Source organism: Pteropus vampyrus, unplaced genomic scaffold (assembly GCF_000151845.1).
Source record: "Pteropus vampyrus isolate Shadow unplaced genomic scaffold, Pvam_2.0 Scaffold21, whole genome shotgun sequence".
Lineage (NCBI taxonomy): Eukaryota > Metazoa > Chordata > Mammalia > Chiroptera > Pteropodidae > Pteropus > Pteropus vampyrus.
The window spans coordinates 7,619,658-7,636,297 of NW_011888802.1; the positions used below are offsets into that span (position 1 = coordinate 7,619,658).

The 16,640-nt window shown below is 31.9% G+C and overlaps 1 long non-coding RNA gene across 2 annotated transcripts in view; it reads left to right on the forward strand.

The window, feature by feature from the left end:
• The window catches only part of LOC111736645, a 611,781-nt gene that overhangs the window by 192,857 nt on the left and 402,284 nt on the right, over positions 1-16,640 (forward strand). The window lies entirely within an intron of this gene.

Here is a 16,640-nt window from a genome sequence, read left to right on the forward strand (position 1 = left end):
ATTTTTTTTTATTTATTATATGTTTGCATGTGTTTTTGTTTTTTCTGTTTATTAATGACTGAGCTCTACAAACTTCAGGCCTTTTCATTGGAATATGATTTCTGTCAATTATGGTGATAGAATCTGAGGTTTTAATTTAGAACTGCTGTCAACATTTTAGCAGCAAGCTTGAATATTTCTGGCCTAGCTTAACCTCATTTGGCATATGCAGGCCAACTCTGCATAATGAGATGATCTATACCTCTTTCTATTTATAACTGTGTATTATTATATCTTGCATACATCATTTATCTCTTTATTTCCATCATCATAATTTATTACTTGACTTTTATTTCTATGTCTTTAATTACTTTATTATACCAGTATATATTATTAAAAATTCACAATACGACTTATTTGGATGTAGCTTAAAATTTATCAGGGTTCACTTTTTCAAATATCCTTATGAATGAAAGGCAAGATAAAAAAAAAAAAGTAACGGGAAAAACATGAGACTGTAAAAACGTGTGGTATTTTCTTTGAGAAATAAGGCTATATTTGTATGTAACACATTATTGACACTAAAATATTTAAATAGTGTTGTTACATGGAACAGTCTTAAGTAAGCTGAATCAACATTTTCAAAGCACTATGGGTACATTAGTTGAAATATTGACAAATTTTACTAAATGTACCAATACAGTTCTAAAGAACTGACTTTTTTCCCTGTGCCTAATTCATTAGTATGGGAATATTTACTCCCAGAATGTAAGCTCCTTTAAGGTGAGAGTCTATTCTAACTCATCTCCTTATCCACTTTAACATCTAGCATATCAACCTATAAATCATGCAAACTAGTATTCTAGGAACTATCATTATTAGCAATAATAATGCAAATAAATTATAGTCATTGAGCTCTACAATGTGCCAGACACAGTTTTGCATGTCCTAATTAATTTAAAATTCATAGTAACTTTATTAAGTAGATATTATTAGCAATATTATTGTACTAAGTATGTTATGTAACATATTGAAGTTGTATAGTTAAAATCTCAGTAAATTGCATGCTCGTGCATTAAAATGTAAAAAAACAAAACAAAACAAAACAAACAAACAAAAAAAAACCTCTTTGTAATTTGAATTTCCAAAAGAGATTTAGAGGAGTTTGAACAATGGTAAGTTGACTGTGTTGACTGGGCAAAAACTGGGCAAGGATGAGCTATTATTATCCCTTCATTAAATTAGATTTATTGGACCTTGGCCAAAGTCAGAATAATGAGGTAGTAATAAAAAAACTTGCTGTGACTTTTTTCTTGTTTGTAATTTCTTCTGAAAGTTTAATATTATTCTTCCTATAAAAACCTGTTTATAATTGGATTGATTTTTTTTTCAAAACCAATACAGGTAATTATTTTTTGTTGTTTTTGTTTGTTTGATGAACTATAATTTTACTTAAATGAATAGGTGCTTCATCAGGTACATTGATTTCTTCAGTACATGAACACAGGAAATGGTGAGATTTCTCAAGAAGGAGGCAAAACTAGATGACAGTACTCAGCTGGAAGCTCATTACTGTTTTTAAAGGAGTAGGAATTAAGATGCAGTTTTGAATAAAATTGATGTTGAAAAAACTAAGATACTATCTTTGACATTACTTCATATATAAGTTAGCAAAGTAGTTGAAGTGATCCTGAATATACATATTAAATACTTGAATTTCTTATTTCACAATGGCAGACTTGCTCCAAAACAAAGGTATTCTTTTTTCTTCAAATGAATATCAACTTTTGAGTCTTTGTTCTTATATAACTGAAAAGTTATCTATTTTTAGCTATTATATCAATTATGCATTTTTAATCAGCTTATTGAAAGCAGGTATTTAATTAAACTTACCTTAGGTCACCCTTATACTGGAGCTATATAGCCCAGTGCACTGGAAAGCATATAATACCTGTTAATATTTACAGAAATGCTAAACCTTGTTTGTTATTAATAATTTGGCCTTTGTTAAATTATGTACCATGTTCAGGTATTGTTTTCTTTACATATACAATTCAGGGATGAGATTTTAAGCATTCAATAAAATGTTTGATTATCAATCCCACAAATTATTGAGAATACATTTTTCTTCAAATTTATTTATTATACACACCACATACACCTCCCACAGATAGATCATGGTTTCGTGGTTTTATAATCCATTGAGTGTAGACAGCTCTGATATCTAGTAGATGTCTAGTAGACAGAGGCCTTGATAAGTCTTTGTGGTTTCCTTCTGTTCTCAATTAGCATCTGACATGGCATGACATTGTTTAATCTTAGGGCGTGGATTTGTTTAGCAGTTGTTTCAGGCAGATTAGTTTGACTATAAGGTTTAGTTTTCTTCTAATATCAGATAACCATTCAATTAATCAATATTTCTTTTTATCTTCTTAGTTAAATATTGACATACATTGAACTTGTTCCAAGTTAAAATTATTATTATTATACTTTGACCTTCATGTTTGAAGTAAGGCCTATTTTTAGCTCTACAGTTTCAATACAAATTAACATTGAGCAATTACTTCGTAGAGCTTTATTAAATTTGAAAGGGGTTTGAGCCTTTAACAAACACTGGTATCAAGTTTAGATGCAGACTTGTAATTTTTTCCTCGTTTATTTATTTTTGGTACTTCCATACATATAGACATTTTTAAGTATAGTTTGATGGTCAACATATTCCTTCACAATCTTTTTGATAGCTTGATTCTATTCAAAGTTTCATAGAATTGCAAATCAATTCTGTAGATCCTTACCTCCTTTTAACAGTTTTTATGAATTTAAACTTCAAACTGTAAAAGCAAGTGACATATTGCATATAAATTACGAGTGAAATCTGATGTATTTCTGATAGTGAAATGAAAATTAACAGTTAAAATTAACTTGAAAGTCACCCATCATTATGCTTTGCACTATCTAAATTTAAGGAAAACATGTAAATGTAAATTATTATTGTTTATCTCCCTGTCTCTATAATTGCCTCATTTTAGTCTTCAACACAGAAACCCGAGTGTTCTTATATTAAGACTTTAATTCAGATCCTGTTATCCTTCTGTATCAAATCCTTCCATCACCTCCCATCTCATTTTCTCTCATAAACATCTACAAGATTTTACACAATTTGGCTTCCTACACCTCCTTGAACCCATCTACTCTTTTGTTCCAACCGCATTTTTTCCTTGTCATTTCCCCTTAAAAACGCCTAGCAAACTCCCCACTTAAGGCATTTGCACTTTTTCTTTCCTCTGTCTGAAATGCTCTTCCCTTCAATTTCTCCTTGGCTCATTTCTGCATATACTTCCAATAATGGCTACAACATCAACTTCTCAGTGATCAGTTTCTACACTCTAAATAATACCCTAGTAACACACCAACTCTTCCTGTTAACTTTCCTACCTTATTTTTCATCACAGAAATTACCATCTTCTAATGGACTAGACATCAGGTTTTGCAGAAACAAGTTTTTTGTTTTTCACTTTGATTTCTAATTACTACATCTTATTTTGGGAGTTGTAAAACATAAAGCAAAATTAAACCACTTAAGTTATCATCAGTTGTGGAAAATCAAAATATATATGGCACATATTTGTACCTTGAACATTCAAATTCATTCATCCATTGACAGTGTTCATGAGCACCAATGTGACAGTGTTAGAGCATCTCTTCTAAACCTTCCTCAACTAGAGAAAATGTTAGTATTCAGTGAAATAAGGCAATTATGTAAATATTTTTTAAATGTTTACTGGGCAAGCTTGCTTTACCATTTTTAAAACGGACAGATAATGATTGAATAAAATGCTGAAAATATTTCCATTGTTATCCATTATTATAATTCTTACTATAATGCTACTACTGTCCATAATAGTAGACCCATTATTACTGAGAATTTTGCTAATAACCTCAAGATTTTTAGTAGAACATTTAAGTCAATTTTAAAAAGACATATTTGAAAGCATCTGTGTAATTTTTTTTAAAAGTTAGAAAGGCTATACTCATCTTTAATATCAGAAATTATTCAACTAAGTACAGGCATACCTCATTTTATCGCACTTCGCTTTATTAACAGTAGTAGTTTTTTTTGTTTGTTTGTTTTTGTTTTGTTTTTTTTTTTTTACAAATTGAAGGTTTGTGGCAACCTTGAACAAGTCAATTGACACTATTTTTCCACCAGCATTTACTCACTTCATGTCTCTATGTAACATTTTGGTAATTCTTTCAATATTTCAAACTTTTTCATTATTATCATATTTGTTATGATGATTGGCGATTAGTGATATTTTATATTATTATTGTCATTGTTTTAGGGCACTATGAATCATGCCAACATAAAATGGCAAACTAAATTATAAACGTGTGTGTTCTGACTGCTTCATCGACTGTTCCTCTATCTCTCTCCCTCTCTTTGGACTTTCCTATTCTCTGAGACACAGCAATATTGAAATTAGGTCAATTAATAACCCTACACTGTTCCTTCAGAGTTTAAGTGAAAGGAAGAATTGCATATCTCTCACTTCAAATCAAAAATTAAAATGATTAATTTTAGTGAGAAAGCACATCTGAAGCTGAGAGAGGCCTAAAGCGAGGCCTCTTGAGCAAAAACAGTTAGCCAAGTTGTGAATTTAAGAAGAAAAGTTTTCGAAGGAAATTAAAAGTGCTACTTCAGTGAACATATGAGTGACAGGAAAGTGAAACAGCTTTATTACTAATCTGTGGTCACAACATTCTCTTAACCCAAAGCTTAACCCAGATCAAGGCTCTAACTCTGTTCAATTCTATGAAGTCTGAAACAGGTGAGGAAGCTGTAGAAGAAAAGTTTGAAGCTAAGCAGAGGCTGGTTCATAAGGCTTAAGGAAAGATGCTGTCTCCAAATATAATAGTGATGATGTAGAAGCTTCAGCAAGTTATCCAGAAGATCTAGCTAAAATAATTAATAAATGTTACTATGCTAAACAATAGATTAGTAGATGACTTAGTAGACAATGTAAATAGAACAGTCTTTTATTGGAAGAAGTCATATAGGATGTTCATAGCTAAAGAAAAGTCAGTGCTCAGCTTCAAAGTTTAAAAGGACAGGTTGACTTTTTTGTTAGGAGCTAATACAACTGGTGGCTTTAATGCTTATTTACTGTTCAGAAAAATCCAAGGGGGTCTTAAGAATTATGCTCAATCTATTCTGTTTGTGCTCTATCAATGGAATAACAATACCTGGATGATAGCATATCTGTTTATAACATGGTTCACTGAGTATATTAAGCCCAATCTGAAGACCTACTGCTCGGAAAAAAAGATTTCTTTCAGAATATTACTGCTCATTGACAATACATCTAATCACCCAAGGACTTTGTTAGAGATGGATAATGAGATTAATGTTATTTTTAGGCTGCTGACACAATATTCATTCTGCTATGCATAGATCAAGGACTTTGACTTTTAAGTCTTATTATTTAAAAAATACAATTTGTAAGTATATAGCTGCCATAGAAAGTGATTTCTCTGATGGATCTGACCAAGTAAATTGAAAACCTCCGGAAAGGATTCACCATTCTCAGTGCTATTAAAAATATTGTTGATTCACGGGAAGAGGTCAAAATGTCAACATTAACAGGATTTTGGAAGAAGTAACTGCAGGTGTGGTGGAAATAGCAAGAGAACTAGGATTAGAAGCAGAGCCTAAAGGTATGAGTGAATTGCTACAATCTCATAATAAAACTTTAATGGATGAAGAGTTGCTTCTCATCCATTAGCAAAGAAAGTGGTTTCTTGAGTTAGAATCTACTCCTGGTGAAGATATGAAAATTGTCAAAAATGACAGGATAAGATTTAGAATATTATGTAAACTTAATTGAAAAAGTAGAAGCAGGATTTGAGAAGATTGACTCCAATTGTGAATGAAATTCTACTGTGGATAAAATGCTATCAAACAGCATCACATGCTACAGAGAAATCATTAATGAAAAGAAGAATTGATATGATGAACTTCATTGTTGTGTTATTTTAAGAAATTACTATAGCCACCTCAACCTTCAGTAATCAGCCATGGATATTGAGGCAAGACCCTTCAGCAGCAAAAAGATTACAACTCCACTACAAGCAATTATATGCTAACAAATTGGACAATCTGGAAGAAATAGATACATTCCTAGAAACACGCAATCTCCCAAGGCTGAGTCAAGAAGAAACAAAAAATCTGAACTGACCAATTACCACCATGAAATAGAATCATTAATCAAAAACCTCTCAAAAAACAAGTCCTGGACAAGATAGCTTTACAGGTGAATTTTACCAAACATTCAAAGAAGAATTAACACCTATTCTTCTCAAACTATTTCAAAAAATTCAAGAAGAGGAAAGGCTCCTTAACTCCTTTTATGAGGCCACCATTACCTTGATTCCAAAAAGATGAAGACATTACAAAAAACAAAACTATAGGCCGATATCTTTTATAAACATTGATACAAAAATCCTCAACAAAGTATTAGCAAGCCAAATTCAGCAATACATTAAAAATATTACAAACCATGATCAAGTTGGATTTATTCCTGGGATGAAAAGTTGGTACAATATCCACAAGTCAATTAATGTGATACATCACTTAACAAATCAAAAGATAAAAACCATATGATCATATCAATAGATGCAGAAAAAGCATTAACAAAAGCCATCGTTCACTTACAATAAAATCTCTTAGCAAAGTGAGAATAGAGGGAACATACCAGAACATAATAAAGGCCATATACGACAAACTTACAGCTAACATCATAGTCCGTGGGGAAAGGCTAAAAGCGTTTTCCTTAAGATCAGGAACAAGACGGGATGCCACTTTCATCACTCCTCTTCAACACTATATTGGAAGTCTTAGCCACACCAATGAGATGAGAAAGAGAAATAAAAGGCATTCGAATTGGAAAGAAAGAAGTAGAACTCTCAATATTTGCCGATGACATGATACTAAATATAGAGAACCCTAAAGATTCCACCAAAAAACTGTTAGAACTGATAAATGAATTCAGTAAAGTAGCAGGTTACAAAATAAATATTCAGAAGTCAGTGGCATTTTTATACACCAATAATGAATTTTTGGAAAGAGAAATTAAGAAAATAATCTCATTTACAATTGCATCAAAAACTATCAAATATCTGGAATCAAATTAACCAAGGAGATAAAAGACCTGTTCTCAGAAAATTATAAGTCACTGAAAGAAGAAATTGAAGAAGATACAAATAAATGGAAGCATATACCATGCTAATGAGTAGGAAGAATCAACATTATTAAAATGGCCCAAAACAATCTATAGATTCAATGCAATCCCTATCAAAATATGGCATTTTTCAGAGAGCTAGAACAAATAATCCTAAAATTTACATGGAACCATAAAAGACCCCCAAATAGCCACTACAATCTTGAGGAAAATAGAACAAAGTTGGAGGTCTCATACTATCTGATATCAAACTATACTACAAGACTATAAAAATCAAAACAGCATGATACTGACATAAAAACAAGTACATTGATCAATGGAATAGAATAGAGAGCGCAAAAATAAATCCACGCCTATAAATTCACTTAATATATGACAAAGGAGTCAAGAATACACAATGGGGTAAAGATAGTCTCTTCAATAAATGGTGTTGGGAAAATTGGACAGATACATACAAAAAAAAAAAACGAAACTGCACCACCTTCTTACACCATATACAGCACAAAATGGATTAAAGACTTAAATGTAAGACCTGAATTTATAAAATATCTAGAAGAAAACATAGGCAGTAAACTCTCTGATATTACTAGCAGAAATTTCTTTTTGGATGTATCTCCCCAGGCAAGGGAAACAAAAGAAAAATATACAAATGGGACTACAAACTAAAAAGTTTTGCACAGCAAAGAAAACCATCAACAAAATAAAAAAGCAACCAACTGATTGGGAGAAAATAATTGCTAATGGTACATCTAATAAGGGGTTAATATCCAAAATATATAAAGAACTCATAAAACTCCACAACAAAAAAAAACAAACAATCCAATTAAAAAATGACCTGAACAGATACTTCTCCAAAGCGGAAATACAGATGGTGAATAGACATATGAAAAGATACTCAAGGTCACTAATCATCAGAGAAATGCAAATTAAACCACAATGAGATATCATCTCATACCTGTCAGAATGGCTGTCATCAATAAATCAAAAAACAAGTGTTGGCAAGGATGTACAGAGAAAAGAACCCTCATACATCATTGGTGAGATTGCAAATTGGTACAGCTACTATGGAAAAGTCTGGAGGTTTCTCAAAGAATTAAAAATGGATATACCTCTTGACCCAGCTTTTGTACTTCTGGATTTTTATACAAAGAAAACCAAAACAATAATTTGTAAAGATCTAAGGACCTCAGTATTAATGACAGCAAAATTTACAATAGCCAGACATAATGCTATTGCACAATGAATACACTACAGTATAATACAGTCATAAATTTTATATGCACTGAGAAAGCAAAAATTTTGTGTAACTAACGTCATTATGACATTTACTTTATTGAGTGGCCTGCAACTGAACCTGCAGTTTCCCTGATGCATGGTTGTGTTTAGAGATGATCATTGCAAGTGGCAGAAACTTGCAATTAAAGCATTATATTTTCATATTAAAAAAGAAAAAAAAAACTGGTTTCAAAGCACCCCTTCCACATATCAGGGAAACTTTTAAATTTAATAACGGGCTGATTACCCCCTTGGATATGCTAAATGCTTCCAAGCAATGGAGGGAAAAAATACACACTGCTTGCTTTCTGTGGGCCCTCTAACTAAAAATTAATACAGCTATGTTTTTTCATTGTCATGCTAATTATAAATAAGTTGCATTCTTAAGTCATTATTAAACAATATTTTAAGTCTTTCCTAAATTTTTCAGCAACCTATTTTAAATTATTAAATAGATATTTTAAATCAGTCTGTAAAAATTTATCAGCTAAAAATATTATATAAAACTAATTACTCATTAGAAATAATAGGTTATTTAAAAATAATAGGTGTTATGGTTATAAGATAATATGTATGTGTATACATATGTATATAATTTCTATTTTATTTATATATCTAATATATACGTAAATGATTGAGTTGTCTTACCTTACAAATTATAAACTACAAAGATGAGACAATTTTTAAAAATGGTTGTTAGAGAATTGTAATGTTGATGAATTCCAATCATGTCTTACATGAAAAAGTTAGCATTTTAAAAATTTAATTTAAATGGAGAGCATTATTCTACAATCATTAAACCATATTAATTATAATGATAAATTATAATTAAATTAATATAATGAGGTCAATTTTAATTCTTCACTATTTGTTCAAGTTATTGCTCTTTGTAAGTGAATTGCTACCTCAATTACTTTTAATTTTTCATCAAGTGAAAAAATAAGCAATTTCAATGTGATATTTGGTCTGATGAAGCATAATGTTTTGAAGAAGTTTCATGTAAGTTTTGAGATGATTAATTACTTTTCTTCTACTATAGTCTTAATTTGAATTTTAAAAATAAACATTAGAATTTATTATTGATAACAGTAAATCAGGATTTTACAAAAATATTGAGAATTTTAAAAAATAAAAATTACCACCCTAGATTCATGTATTCATTCCATTTCTTTCTATACATGTGTACATGTGTGTGAATGGGTGATTGTGGCAACTGGCATTCTACTGTACACAAAAATGAAAGTAGAGTCCTGGATTTTAAGGAGCCACATCAAATGGCAGAATAGATAAATATTCTTTATTACATTCTGGGTGATTACATTATAACGTTCTATAGTAAAATATAGATAGAGGAGAACAAAAACCAAACTATACTGAAAATATAATAGCATAAATAGTAGGAGAAATCTGAAGAAGCATAGATTATATTAGGATGAGATAGATTGTCCACTTACACTGTGCCAGATTGAGGAGAGTTATTTTCTAAGAGCTAAGTACATAGAAAGTCCCAAACTATTTCTACAGTCATAAGATGTATAAAATGTTAAAGTCACCTGAGTAATAGTTGTAAATACATTTGCATTTTATGACATTAATGAAAAATTGGAAGGTGTTTTATTTGAAAAGAAATTGAAGTCAATGATATTAGACTAACTGAGGATATCAGGTTTTTTTTTTTCTAACCATGTACCTAATTTCATGAGATTGCTTAACCCCTTAACTCCATATCTTTTATACTGCACCAAGATGTTGATTCTAAACACACAAAGAAACAAAGAAAAAGTAGAAAGGAAAAATTAATATAATATCCTTGCTCTTGCTTAAAATGAGTCAGTCTAAACATTATGTCCATTTAGACCTGGTTTACAGTGGCCAAGTGTTTGAAGTATTCAAAGATACATCTTTAGTTGCAGCAGAGATGATCTCTCTGCCCCTGCAGGCCTCAATCTAAGAATTCTGTACTTTCTCCTACTTTCCACATTAGACCTCATCAGATTCTTTCCCTTTCTTGCAGGGACATTGGTATGTTTGAATGCAACTATTCATATATTAAAAAAATTGTAGTGTACCTAAACTATGTCAGGCTACATAGTAGGTATAAGGATACAAGTATTTGCTATACATTGGCAGATTCTAAGAATGCTACTGATATACAAATAGCTCCCAAGTGTTCCAGCTTCACTCTAATAAAATATCATACAAAGGCTAATTATTTGGATATAATACTAACAACCACATTTGAAAGTCACACTACTGGGTATTTACACCAAAGACTTGAAAACTCATATCTGAAAAGATATTTGCATATCGATAATCATAGCAGCATTATTCACAGTGGCTGGGACATGGAAGCAAATGAAGTGTCCTACGATAGGAGGACGGAAGCAAAGATTACACTACTGGGCACTGTTATACGCAGGAGAGGATAGAGGCTGGAGCATGGTAATAGCAGTGGAGCCAGTAAGAGATATGTAGAGTCATCATATGTTTTGAATGGAAAATGAGATTTGCTAATAGTTTGAATGTGAGAAGTGAGAGAATAGGAAAAGTCAGGGTAAGTTATTTTGTTGTTGAGTTGTACGAGTTCTTTATATATTTTGGATATGAGCCCCTTATTGGAGGTATTGTTTGCAAATATCTTCCATTTGGTTGGTTATCTTTCTGTCTTGTTTATTTATTTTTTTTTTCTCTTTCTATCTGCTTTTTTAGTTTGGTAGCATTCGATGATTTTTTTTTCCCTCTGTTTTTATGTTTTGTTTTGTTTATGTCATGTATCTCACTTATAGATTTTTGTTTTATGGTTACAATTATGTTTATGCAAAAAAGTTTTGTGCATATAATAGTCCTATTTCTTCAGATTGCATCTAATCTTCATTCACCTGTACACATTTAGTCCTTTTGCCTCCTCCCCTTTTATACTGTTGTTGTCACAAATTATTCCTTTTCATGCTGTGTTCATTTCCAAATCGAGTTGCTATAGTCTTTTTTTATCAATGCTTTAACCCCATTTAAACTTTATTATATTTCAGTATTTGATACCTTATTCTGAAAAAGAGTTACAATTTCCTGCTTCCATATGTCTGTTATCTCACTTAGAGTTGTTTATCCTCTTGTGTTTTTGTATTAGGTAGAAGAGCTCTTTTTAATTTTTCTTGTAATGCAGGGCTTGTGGTAAATTCCATCAGCTTCTGTTTGTCTGGAAAAGCCTTTATTTTTTTTCTTGATATTTAAGAGATAACTTTGCTGGATATATTGTTCTTGGCTTTTGATTTCTCTCTCAACATTTTGAATATTTGAGCTCCTAGCATATAGGATTTTGCTGAAAAATTCAATGATAATTTGATGGTGTTTCTATTATAAGTTTCCATCTTCTTTTTCCCTGGTTGCCTTGAGAATTCTTTGTGTTTGTATTAACTTTTTACAGCTTTAATATAATTTTCCTTAGGGAACATCTTTTTTTCACTGAGATAATTAGGTTTTCTGTTGGCTTATTTGATTTGAGGGTCCAGCTCTTTCCATAGGTTTGGGATTTCTTATCAATTATTTCTTTGAATAGGCTTTCTGTTTCCTTCTCCCTCACATTTCCTTCAGCTATAACCATTATATTGTTCTTCCTAGTGGAGTCAGATACTTCTAGTAGAATTCTTTCATTTTTTTCTCTAAATTTTCTTCTATCTTCTTCTTCTCTAGATTTCTGTCTTCAATATCACTAATTCTTTCCTCCATCAAGTCTCCTCTATTTCCTAAGCTCTCTAATTCATTTTTTATCTATTTATTGAGTTCTTCAGCTCCAAAATTTCTGGTTTTCTTTAAATAGTTTTGATCTCTTTAGTATTTCATTTGTTCATTGCTTTTATTCCTGAACTCATTGAACTGCCTTTCTAAGTTTTCTTGTATATCATTGAGTTGTTTTTTGTTTGTTTGTTTTTGTTTTTTTTTTAAGAATTGCAATCTTGAATTCTCTTTTAAATCACAACCTTCCATGCAAGTTTATTTTTTGGAGATTTTTCTTTCTTTTTTTTTTCTGAACTATGTTATTATCTTGGTTATTTATGGCACTTGATATATTACTTCTTTGCCTAGGTATTTGAGGAAATTGACTTTTTTTTTATGTACTGATTTCTTTTAACTGTTTAGCAGGTTAATAAGAGGTCTTTCTTTTGTTTTCCAGTAGGTCGTGCTATAGCGCATATTTTTACTTACCTGCACTGGTGGGATTTCCAGGATCTCAGTGGGATTGTTTTGCATCAGCCATGGGAAATGCCCCTTATTCTCCAAGGAGGTGGGCATCCTTGTTATGACTGGGTCACCTCGATCTCAAGGCATAATGGGACATAGTAGGAGATGGGAATCCTAGCCTAAGTGTTCTAGAGTCTGCCTTTCTGTAGCCAGAAGACTCTAGCTGAAGCACTCTGTCTGAGTTGTCCCAATTCCTCTACCAGATTTTGCCTGCAGTGGGTGAGGAAGAGGGGAGAAGTGGGTTTTCTCGTGTCTATGGGTTTGTATTTTTCTCACTGTTTTTAAGTGAAGTGAGTACAGACCAGTTAGGCAGAAACATTCCATCTGCCCCTTTGTGTTCTTTTGAGTGAGGGTTGTTAAAGTAGAGGGGAGAGGGTTGGGGGTTAGAGGAGATTGAGGGGGACATATTCCATGCCTGTGGTTTGATCCCCTGGTAGTGGCAGTTGATCGACCACTGCCACTCTTTGGACCACTTCTCTGCCCCTGACCCTGGACTCAACCTCAGTGTGTACTGGACACTCAGGTGGGATTGCTACCTCTGCTTGTATGGCCTGCCCATTGGAGGTTGTATCCCACCCTCCACTGCTATCGGGTTGCTAGGGCTTTGGTGAGTGCTGGACTGCATTTGTGACTCCTGTCTCTATCCTTCCCCCACTCCTGCCTCCTCTACTAGCTTCGAAACACACATCTTCAGATGTCTCAATGCATATATCTCTCAGATGTGTTTCTGTGTTGGACGGGGATCTTTCGATGAATTATAGTTATTGAACTTGTTATAACTTTAAGGGAAATAACCAAGAAGTGTCTCACGCCACCACGATGCTAACATTACCCTGTCCCTTTATATCAAATACATTTTCCTTATTATTAGGAAAAAGACAAGGATGTCTGTTTTCAACAATTTTAATAATCATTATCCTGAGCAATAAGAATAAAGGATAATTGAAAGCTTAATTGAAAAGAAAAAATAGAAACTATCTCAATTCCAAGATAGCACAGTTAAGTAGAGAATTCTAAAAATCTACCAATTAACTATGTAAATGAAGAGTGTAGCAAAATCTCAGGATGCAATATCAGTAAACAAAAATAAAATGTGTTTCTATAAACTAACAGCAAATAATTGGAAATATTTTAAATTCCATTTTTATAGGTCTAAAACCATAAAATATGTATGGGTGATTTAAATAAAATATCTACAAGACCTGTACTTTGAAAAGTACAAAGCAATCTTGAGAGAAATTAAGCAAAATTTAGATAAATGGAGAGATATGATGTGTCCATGGATTGAAAGATACAATCATTTTGAGTTATTAAATGTCACATTAATTAATTCAATACATAATGAATTATAATCACAGGAGACTTTTTCACTAGAAATTAACAAACATGTTTATAATTTTAATAGAAATATGGAGGACGTAGAGGAGTAAAAACAATCCTGTAAACACAGTACTTATTTGGAGGACATACACTAACTGATTTTGACATTTATTTTAATAATATAAGAGTTAAAAAATGTGATATTAGCCTAAGGATAAATATTAATGAAACAAAATGAAGAATTCAGAAATAGATCCACACTTATATGTTGTTGATATGAGACAAAGACAAAAAAGAAAATCAATGGCAAAAAAGGATCTTTTCAACAAATGACACTGGAACTATGACAACCTTTTTCATTTCTTTTTTATCTGTGACATCCTCTAGATTCTTTCTGTGCCTTTCAGCCTTTTCTGTGTAAGGTCTTTTCCTCATGGTTTTTGTCACATTCATTTAAATACTTAGAAATTCCATCATTTTTGATAACCACAAGTAACATAAAATCAAAATAAAACAACAAGCATAGTGTAATGGATAATAGCAATGGAATTATGTTAAAGAGTATGGCTGGGATGAAAGGGTCCAAAAGTGAGACTTATAAATATAATCATGGAGTGTTAGTGACAGGATAGCTTCAAACAAAAGTTCGAAAACAAAAATACATGTTTAATTGTTCTTGTTTCTATTGTCATTGCTCTTATTTTGTTTTTCTTTGGTAACTATTGCCTTCTAAAATTGTAAATACAAAACATAACAGCAGTGTCTGATGTCGAGGTGCTGGTGAACACTAGCCAGTGGGCTCTATGAAATACATCCTGACAATAGCGCTTCTATTCATATACATCTTTATGTATTACAAGGCGAGCTCTGAACCAGCAAGCAGAAATAAAGAGACAAACAAGAATCTTTCCTATTTTCCAGGAAGTCATTCTGTAGATCTACATACAGAAAAATAAACCAACAATTTACATCTACTGGATGAGGGAAATGACATGATAGATTAGGACTCAGGATTTATGGCAGCTCAAACAAAGAACATCTAACTCATGTGAGGAGTGGAAGTTGATTGTAAAGAATACTATACTATGCTAAAAGGTCTGCAGTAAAAGTAAGGCTTCTAAGCACAAGTGCTCCTGAATTGATTCTTTAACCCATTTCCTGTTTAGAAAAAAAGTACAGCTCACTGCCAGTGTTAATTTAATTTTACATAAACATGCTCTTTGAGGCTGAAGCAAATCTGACTGGTTTTCAATGTGAAAATAAAATATACAAAACTGTTCTTGGAGTTTTATCTAAAAAGAACTTGTCTCTAATCCTAATGTAACAGAAATGTATATGATGATCAGTATGTAAGAATTATTTTTTTCGTATGGTAAATTTCAAAGTACAGAACAACACAGAGTAGAACATCTGGGATTTGACATTTTCAGTGATTGAGAATTACTATATTTTATAAATGGCAATACCACTACTGAAAACAAAATGCTATGAATAGAATAATGTCATTTGTTTCAGAAGACTATCAATATACTAGAGTGATGTGAAAACAATAATAAAAGTGAGATATTTTGTGGCAAACTTTGGGGGTAAGGTTAGGGCTATAATATACAAGTTTTCTTGGGGTAAATGCTACAGCCACAAGCACCAATGCTGAGTATTCTCAGGGCAAAAAAGAAATGGATTAAGAAAAGTGGACTGAATTGTGTGCAGTGCCAGATGAGTACTAGAGTAATTGGAAGGATCACTTCATGAATTGTATAAATGTCTAACATTTTTAAACTTAATAAAAAAAGAAGTGCCCTGTGGTCAAATGTTAAAAGAATTAAGGAGTACCACTATTTTTCAGGTAGTAGACAAGCTAATATATGTGTACTGTATATTTGTTTTTTAACTCTTGCAGCAAATAAGTGAAGTATTTTTATTAAATGAAGTCTAGAGAAGTTAACTGATTTGCCCAAGATGAATTTATAGCAAAATAAAGATTTAAATTCAGTTTAAAAAAACACCAAAGGCTGGCTTCTTTCCATTAAACAGTGATTCTTAACTGTATGATTTTGTTCCCTGAAGTATATTAAGCTCTGTCTGTTGACATTTTTAGTTGTCACAACCAGGAGAGAGGTGCTACTAGCATATAGGGAATAGAGACCAGGAATGCTACTAAACATTCTGCAATGTGCAGTCCAGTCCCTGCAACAAAAATGATTCATCTCAAAGTGCCAGTAATGCTGAAGTTGAGAAACTCTGCATTATAGCATGGCGAGTAGAGATGACCAAAAGTGTTTTCTTCAGGCAGAAGGGATAGTATGTTCTAAAGAGATGCAGGAGAATATCAGTTTGAATAGCTACAGTTAAATGCCATGATAAACTGAAACGTATTCTAATACCAGTATTGTACTTGAGAAAAATGCCAAAATACATTATACTTTTTAAAAAAATTCTGTTACAAACCTAGAGGGTACATTCATATTGCTGTTATTGAATTGTTCTCCTCTCATTCTCTTCAAGAGAAAAAAATCAGAAATTACGAACACATACAGAGACACACACATAAAAATAAATGTCAATATGATCAAGAACTGTATTTTGAAC